Here is a 9,295-nt window from a genome sequence, read left to right as displayed (position 1 = left end):
GCCAGGACCCCGGAGGCTAGGACCGTCTCGGCCAGCCTAATACCAATTTAGCTGCAGTAGATTGCATCCTCTGCAGCCTATGCAGTAAAAATTTAGGAGACTCAAGGAGCAAGGCATTACAGTAATCAGCCCGACTGAGTATCGTGCTTCGTGCTATCAGATATCTTGTGTATGCCATCTTTTGTCCATGTAATTTGATTTATGTGGGCCAGACCAAGCAGAAGATCAAACTCCGTATCTCTCAGCACCGGAGCAGGATTAGGTGCAAAACTGACAACGCTCCCCTTGTCGAACATTTCAACACCAAGGGTCACAGTGAAAATGACATACGCTGGACTGTGATCAGTCAAATAATCTTACCACCTAGAGGTCGTGATCTCACTAGGTTACTGAACAAGGAGGAATTAAAATGGATCATCAAGACGGACAGTCTCAATTCCGGGTTGAACTTACAAGAAGATTGGACTACCCTATTATGATCTGAAAATACAGAGACTGCCCTACACTCCACATGAGAACTGTACAATATATGTGTTTTACAATCCTTAAATGTACATTTCAAGTGGCTGGTCAACAGGAACTTTACCCATTTTTCTTCTGTATTGAATTCTCACTTTTCCTCTGTCATTTTTCCTTTTCTCTTATCACTGAACACCACCTTACACGTGGGTCACCCCTCCAAGATGTCTCCCAGGACTAATCCTTGGTTGTCCTTCCACTATTTCCATGCCCATTCTCCTCCAGGCAGAGCTACCTCTGCAAGATGGATGCCAATCCTATCCCGGTTCAGTCCTTTCTCTATTGCTATGCATGCACTCAGCCTATGAGAGCTGCTGATTCCCCTTGCAGTTTTCAGGAGAAACGCTACGGATTCCCCAGGGAGGAACACACCCCGACTTACCCGGTAAGCCCCCTTAGTCATGCACCGCCTCTAATGGAATACTTATCCCAGATCGTACCTGTTCCTAAATGCCCGCTTTTGTTAACAGGGGCCCCCTTAGAAACACGGGATCAAGTTGACGCGCCCCTTGCAGCCCCCGTAACTGGTAAGTCAATTCTACGGAGCCCCTCACCGCCCCGCTCGCCCAACCACGGGTCCCGTACTTTTAACCTCCCTTTCCTTTTCCCAGGGCAGCTCCATTCCATTCCCTACCCGCCTTATTGAGCATGCCAGCTCTTGCCCTGAAGGTAAGCCCCGACCCACGGCACTGCCTCCTCACCGCGCCGCAAATCACAGCTCCTTTATTTATGTCCGGAGCACTTTCACCGCTTCATTAAGCCTTCACATCTTCCGTGGCATGTTTATGATTCATTATTGCGGAACCATCATGTGTGGCATGTTTATGATTCATTATTGCGGAACTATAATGGATGGTTGTCCCTCACGTCCATTGGGTATTCCTTTGCAACCATTCCACCCAATTACCCACAGTACGGCCCCTCACTGTGCCGTAATTCACAGCTTTGGTTATTTAGCTCCTTAAATTCTGGAAGCTCTATTGTATGTATGCCATTCATAGTGGATAGTGATTGCCTGCGCACTCAGCCGAGAACGTGCAAGTTTGGACACTCTCTGACGTCCACTGGGTAATCCACACACCTTCGCCGTTTAGATCATCAGTTTTTAATGTTCTCTTACGTAATGTGTATGACTCAACACCTTTTCACCACTTCTTGCGCCGTTCACCTTTTTAAGAAATTGGCACTGCGACTTCCATGCACACCGCTCATTCACCTGCTTGGTACTGATTTTAACTTAGCATAGTCTACGTGCACGTTACCAAGCGCTCGAGCATATCTTTTGAAGTTCTTTTCCTTCGCTCATGATACCTTCTCCTTCCTTCCCATCTTTTTAGGCAACAGAGGCTAATAATTATTAGGCTTCATTCCATTGTCCTGATAATGATCCCCAGGAATTCTTAGCGGGATCGAAACGCCGTCGACTTATATGTGCACCCTATACAGATTGTATAATATGTACTATGTATGTGTAAAGGTGCCTTTTGGATTTTCTGTTTTACTATAATTCACAGAAACCCTCGTTCTTGCCTAATAAGCCTTGTTTTCTTTCTTCTGTATACAGTAATTATCTGTATGTGTTTGGGTACAGGCTTGTGCCCACTACGGTGAATTGTTGAAGGAATTCTTTGTCTTATTTTTTGATCCAGTAAAGATTGCGACCTCTGTCCGGCTGGACATGTCTAAACCAATATAGATCAATTTTGTCTATATTCATTTTTTCTGTTCACTAAATGTGCATGGGACCACTGTTGTTTGAGATTATTCGTGCTATCAGGCTAATGATGGGGTAATAGAGGGAAGATCTTTCTCAGAGAGCGAATAATGGCCAAGCAGCAGCCCACCACTTTCGTAACATGCACCTCTAGGGTGAGGTTACAATCAAAAGTCACACCCAGGTAACAAACTGTCTTAACAGGTTGGCCAAGGTTAGAAGAGTCTGGGGGCCAAAAGTTGCATGGCAGCTCAGAGGGATTCCTACCCATATCATAATGCAGCAACTCTGTTTTAGCTACATTGAATTGTAGTGAGTTCTCCCTCAACCACTGCGACATGTCTTGCAGGCAGCTGTGAAAGCCCTCTAAAGAAGTTGACTGCTCTCCCTCAAGGGAGAGGATTAATTGTGTGTCATCAGCGTAGTTAATAACCTTGATGTTGTATCGCTTGATGACTGCCATCAGGGGTCTCAGATAAACGTTAAAAAGAATAGGGCTGATGGTCGAACCCTGAGGCATGTGTAGAGGCGGATTGGTAGGGAGGAAGGGACACTGCCTGCCTGATAAAAAGGAATGAAACCACCTAAGGGCAACAACCGAAACTCCCCCCTCTCTTAACCGACTCAGAAGGATTTTGTGGTTGACCGTATCGAAGGCGGCAGACAGGTCAAGCAGAATCAACACTGCTGCCTGACCCCTGTCTGCCTGCCCCCGAAGCTCATCCATCACGGTCACCAAAGAAAGCCGTCTCGGTGCCATGAGCCGGTCGAAATCCAAACTCCTTGTCCAGGTGCTTAGCTTGTTCTAGGTGTGCAGACAGCGTGCCACTCACCACCCGTTCTACTATTTTAGCAGGAAACGGGAGAAGGGATATAGGTCTAAAATATTTAAGACATTCTGGGTCAAGGGAGGGTTTCTTAAGCAGTGGTGTCACTAGAGCCTGCTTCCATTGACCTGGCACCACCCCCTCAGCAAGAGACTGATTGCAAATCATACGGAGTGAGAGAAAGAGCTCCACCCCAAACTCCTTCCAGATTTTACATGGCAACGGGTCCAGGGGAGAGCCTGATGCAATACTGTCCACTATCTTGCAGAAATCCTCAGACTGCAAGGGAGGGAATTCAGAAAGTGACCCAGAGGCAGCTTCCTCCGCGCTACCACTTGCTACCGTCATACTGATGTCCTCAGTAAAAGACGACAGAGCATTCGCCCCCTCAAAGGGGTAAGAAGCCCTCCCCAACTCCTCAATAATGGTGGCAACTTTATCGTGAAAGAAGCCGGCCAGGTTAACACAGAGCACCTGAGACGGAAGGAACTCATTTTTACAGCAATCTGGTTTAGTTAGGCTATTAAAGATATTGAAGATACTGCGAGAGCTATTTGGAGCCCTAAGTATCAATGAGGCAAAGAATTTGGCTTTCGACCTCTTAATGACCTTCCTATATTCTATGATTTTTAATCTCCATGACCTTTTGTCCTCATCAAGATATTCACGCCTCCATCTCCTCTCAGCCCGGTTACAGTCAAGTTTCATGTTTTTCAGTTCCTCCCCAAACCAGGGGGCAGAAGGTCTCCCTCTGCTCCGAAGGGATTTAGGGGGCGCAAGAGAATCAAGGGTCAGGGTGATCTTTCTACAGAGGGCGGTATAATTCTCCTCTACTTGGGCCTCCAGGGAAAAACAGTCTTCCACTGAGAACACCTCATCAGGACCTCTCTTCCGCCTCAGAGCCCTACAATCCCTGCCCACAAAGTTAATTCTCTGCTACGTGCCCAATAGTGAAATGCAGCCAAAAATTATGTAATTATGTATTTAGTACTATTTATTTAGCACAAAAGCCCCCCTGGTGTCCAAAATGGTCACAAAGATGTATTTTGCACTGAAAACAGCGCTAAATGCAACAGAACATGAATATCGATGTGAGCGGCCACTTGCTTTATGTGCGCTTTGAGTAGGATTTCCCCCCAATGTACTCCAGGCATTTAGCACTAGTTTCTTAGCACATTATGCATCTTTGTGTCCAACATGGACGCGAGGATGCATTTTGCATTAAGGGAATAGCTTTAAATGCAAAACAACATGAACAGCAGCACAAGCAGCCGCTCTTGCTCTCTAAATTTTTGTGCTAATCCCCCCCCCCCCCAAATTGCTGTTAATTATGAGAGCAGGCATAATCACAGATTTATTGGTAATTCCCTGTCAAAAAGAGTAACGCAAATTTAGAAAAATTACAGCGGCATAATCAAAATTACTGCCATCCCCCCACCCTTTAGGCCCTGCCACTGAAGACATCACCTCCTTTGCCACAGTTGTTCGAAAGCTGGCAGAGTTTCTCCATTTTCAGCTTCCTACTCCAAAAGCTAAGACCAAAGCCTTGACTGAGGTACTTCAGCCTGACCAAATCAGCAATCCTCTTTCAATGAGGCTCTGACCGACATGCTTTTGGGGACCTACTGGTTAAGCGCCATGCACCACCCCCCTACTGTGGGTGACCCAGATTATCTTACTCAGCACCCTACGTTGAGAACCTTGTGGTGCAGGCTTCGGCCAGTAAGGCAAATCAAAACTTGTTTCCCACTGGCAGGGAATCGAAGAGGATAGGAACCTTCGATAAAAGAATTTTCTCCTCAAGATTCTTGGCCCTTCGCTATATGAAGGCGAGTTGCCTCTAAGGCCTTGTAGGACTCTGTTACCCATGGTCCCAGGGGAAGCCCATGCCATCCTTTCTCCAGGTATGCCGGAGGGTTGTGATGCAACCACATCTGCATTCTCTGTGAGCTTGATACCACTGACTCTCTGAGAAGAGCTATTGGCACTAGCGTGGCCCTTAGTTGATTGCTTTTCGATCTTCCTCCTGTAGTTACTGATATCATCTTAGCAGCTTGGCATCCGTCAACCAAATATGTATACGCCTGCTGTTGGGACAAGTTTGTGGCCTGTCGCATTTCTCTGCAGATCGAGCCACTGCAGGCCTAACAATTCAAAGTGTTTTTGTTTGTATACCTAGTCCAGTAAGATCTTGCCTTGGACACTGTAAAGGAATACCTGTCAGCTCCTTTGGCCTTTTTACCATTACCCATGGAGCCCTCTTCATTCAAATCACCAATTATGTAGTGTTTCCTTAAGGGTTACAACATATGTTAACCTCTTGTCCATTTGTTATGCCCCAATGGGACTTGAATTTGGTTCTCACATTCATCATGTGCTCTCCTTTTGAGCCTCTCCATAGTTGTTGTCACCAGCTACTTACCCTCAAGACAGCATTGCTTGTCGCCATAACATGAGCGCAATGGGTGAGTGAGTTACAGGCCCTGTCTGTTGACCCACCCTACACCACGTTCTGCTCAGACAAGCTGGTTCTGCGTACTCAAGCCTCCTTCAGTCCGAAGTCACTGACTCCCTTTCATGTTAGCTAGAACATCACCCTTCCGATGCTCTTTGCTATGCTTCATCCCTCTAAGGAGGAAGAGAGACTTTATCGGCTGGATATGAAAAGTGCTCCTAAATTCTATATTGATCGCACCAAGGAACACCAGGTGGACAATCAACTATTTTTGCATTCTCTGTAGCAAAGAAAGACAAAGCTGGGCTGAAAAGCACCATCTTGTGCTGGATCGTACGTTGCATAAAGATCTGACACACACACACCCAAAAGCAGCCTCCTGAAGGTTCCCAGGCTCATTCTACCAGAGAAAAGGCTGCTTCCACTACATTGGCAGAAGGGGTGCCTGTTCTGGACATTTATTAGGGTGCTATGTGGGAGTCACTCCCTATGTGCACAAGACACTACTATGTACTCAGCCAGGTCTGACTGGAAGGGCATTTTGCTCGTTCGATCCTTGTGGACTGTTTGGTTTGAGCCAGGTCACAGACCCAGCTCCTAGAAGGTATTTTATTTATTTATTTATTTATTTTATTTTAAAGGTTTTATATAGCGCTGGCTAGACCTGGATGTATCAGAGCGCTTTACATGAGGATCAGATCATAGTTACAGGTTACATCGTTACAAAGGTTACACAGTTATTAGAGCATGGCAACATATTTACTTGTAAGGTCGAGATAAACAATAAGCACAAATACGTAAGGGGAAAAGCAAGCAAGGGGAGAGATTATGGGGAGGGGGTAGGAGCAGGGGAGGTAGACAGATAATGAAGGTGGGCAAGAGGAGGGGAAGGTGAGAAACACAGCATTACTGGTATCTATTCAAAAGCTAAGGAATCTGCGGTTAGAAGTCTCTATCCAAAGAACAATTTACTTAACTTCGGTAATACACATTCTAGTAGACACTGACTAACCGCACATTCCTCACAGATCCTCTCTGCATCCCCATCCCATTAACCAGGCTCTTTCATATAATAAGGCGGCATCTTATAGATCTGCACACTAGTCACGATTGATCTGATTTTGGTTCAGCGCCTTGGGGCGTGGAAAAGTCAGGAAGCAACTGAGGTCAGCGCACATGGGTAGTGCCTTTATAGGCCAGTGCATGTCACGTCTGGCATGGAAGCACGTCGACACGGTGTTGCTGGTACCACCTGTTGGTGCGCAGGTGTACTGCTGAAAATCTTCTGGATCCAGTCTGATGCCTGGGGAATTTTCAAAAGGTAAGGAATCTGCAGTTAGATAGAGTCTCTAAAAGAAAGAGCATTACAGAGGGTAAATATTAGTCGCCACGTCCACCACAATTGCAGCTAATGAGCACTAGAGATCAGTGTTGAGGTGGGGGGCAGAAGGGGACCCTAAACCTCCGTTGGATGGGTAGTTGGGGAGGGTTGGCTTTGCCATTACCTGAAAAGAGAGGTGACTGTGGTTTTAGTTTCAAAGTAAGGTTCAGTGTTCCGTGAGGGGGCTCCAGGCAACCTTCATGATGTTTTATGTAAATCTTGAACTATAAAGTTATGTTGATTTATGTTTCACCTTTGCGTAAAAATGTGACGAAAGCAAGATCTTATACAGAATGTAAACATGCAGAGGGACATTTGATACAGATTTGCAAGCACAACTGATAACACACACATACAGGTGCACACACCCCGAGGAAACAGGTAAAGGACACTATTTGCAATGGATTAGCTGATCATTAAATAGCTTACATTAGTACCTAGAACCCACATGACTTTCTGCGTTGATGGGTTGTGCTGGCGAGATGATCAGTACATGGTTTTGGCGAGTCCATGTGCCGTGGTTAGTTCCTGGTTAGGTGGGTGGTGATTGCCTTACGAAATGGTGGCGATCAAAACTGGTTAATACAATATGTTTATTTTCCAGTATAGTCCGCACTATATAGATTAATTGGTTCAATGGTAGATGCCTAATGGTTACATATGTGGAGAGGAAGGTAGCGTTGTGATGTGTGACCATTAACAATAGTGGTCCATAGCGTACAGCGCTAAACAAATAGGCAAAGTGCAATGGAACTGTTCTGATTTCTCGCTTATGACGGGGCGGTGGAATAAATGCTCAACATTCGTGAGAAATCAGGTAAGTTGTGAGTTTGCTGTCACCCACTTGAAAATGGGACCACTGTGGCTGCTCCAGAGACGTGAGCCAGTTCCTTCTCTTGGTTCCAAAGAGATAATGCTTTGTGAGAGCAGAGTATACTCAGTGTTGGATCTTGTCTGGAAGGTATGTAGGTACCGATCCACCAAGACACAGATCATTGATGGGGATTCTGGACTTCAGAAGGTAGTCTAATCGAATCAAAAAATCCATTTCGGTTTCTTGTAATAAAAGCACAAAAGCGCACATTAAGTATATAAGATAACAATCCTCAGAACATGTCAGTTGCAATAAAGGTCTAAGCTGGGCATAAAAAACACAATACAAATAACACCAAATCACACAAACAATACCAGGTAGAAAATAATCGCTCTGGTTAACAACGGATAATTCCATCTGATAAAAGCATTAGATTGGCAGAAAAGTGAGTGGAACATTACAAATTGCATAGTGCCATAAGTAAAATGATAAAAAAAAACAAGGTGATTAGTCACAACTAGACCTAAGCCTGACAACAGATTAAAAAAAACTAAGCACATAAAAAACAGTGGTGCCGATGAGCATTTGTAAAAAGATAAAAGCAGGGCGCTCTTGCTTAAAATTAGCCTTTTTCAAGATCGGAACTAAAAGGTCTTTCTAGGTAAGTCATAAAAACTGCAGAACATCAACAAATGAAGCATTTCCCTTGCACTGCCCCCTTGGATGGGCAAGGAGGAGATGGAAGAGGTCGAACCAAAACCTGGTCAGTAAAAAACGGTCATAGGAATTTACGAACCCTAATAGGTACGGTTCCGCAGTCTGCGCAGTTCTTAACATGATAAAACAACGTACACTAGGCTTCAGTAACTCCTTATCTTCCCTGGCAATTGACTGCTGTTTAAAAAAAGTCACCTTAATGTTAATCAAGTCCTTCTGGTTAGTCAATTCGGGATTATTTAAAAGGTCTCCTCTCCCCATGCTCATAAGACTCTCCTCGATGTATTTGAGCCACGGAACTCAGGAGATATGATCGAGAGTCATACAGTCCCCTAAAATCATTTTGTTTAATGATGTCTGCATGCCCACCCAGAGCTTTAGCCCTAGTGATACCGGGCGGTAAGCTATCAGATCAGTGATATGGGTCAAGCCAAGCTCCTCGTGGACCATGAAGGTGGGGGTGCCCTGGGGAACGGATAAAAGCTGCCTCAAGAAATTGTTTTCAGCAATTTGGAGATCGTATGTGATAGAATAATCCCAGATATCACTACTATACAGAGGTTTTGAGATATACTTGGCCGTATAAAGCTATAATATTCCCCATCTGGATGTGAACTTAAAAACAGCTGCAATCTCCATGGTAAGGTTATTCATCTTGCAAATTATTAGGAGCCCCATTTCGTTTTGGCGTCCAACAGAAACCCAAGGTATGAAAAAATGCTTGTTCTTGGGACCTGAGTAGACCCTACCTGAAGATGTAAGGCTTACTAGAGTAGGGCACCTATTTGCATAACATAGGGCTTTGAATTGTTGACAAACAGGTCCTGGTCTCCCATAAATTGTACAAAAGAATTTAACAGTGTAGCCC

At 45.0% G+C, this 9,295-nt stretch overlaps 1 long non-coding RNA gene across 1 annotated transcript in view; it reads left to right on the top strand.

Annotated features, from left to right (window-relative positions):
* The first annotated feature begins 851 nt into the window (after nucleotides 1-851).
* The window catches only part of LOC144819307 (uncharacterized), a 60,724-nt gene continuing 52,280 nt past the window's right edge, over nucleotides 852-9,295 (top strand). The window contains exons 1-2 of the long non-coding RNA XR_013607282.1: nucleotides 852-904; nucleotides 990-1,046. This is a non-coding gene — a long non-coding RNA (uncharacterized LOC144819307). The remainder of the gene's footprint in view (nucleotides 905-989; nucleotides 1,047-9,295) is intronic.

Source organism: Lissotriton helveticus, chromosome 2_1 (assembly GCF_964261635.1).
Source record: "Lissotriton helveticus chromosome 2_1, aLisHel1.1, whole genome shotgun sequence".
Classification (NCBI taxonomy): Eukaryota; Metazoa; Chordata; class Amphibia; order Caudata; family Salamandridae; genus Lissotriton; species Lissotriton helveticus.
Note: the sequence above shows the minus strand (reverse complement) of the source record. Positions and strands in the feature narration are given on the sequence as shown.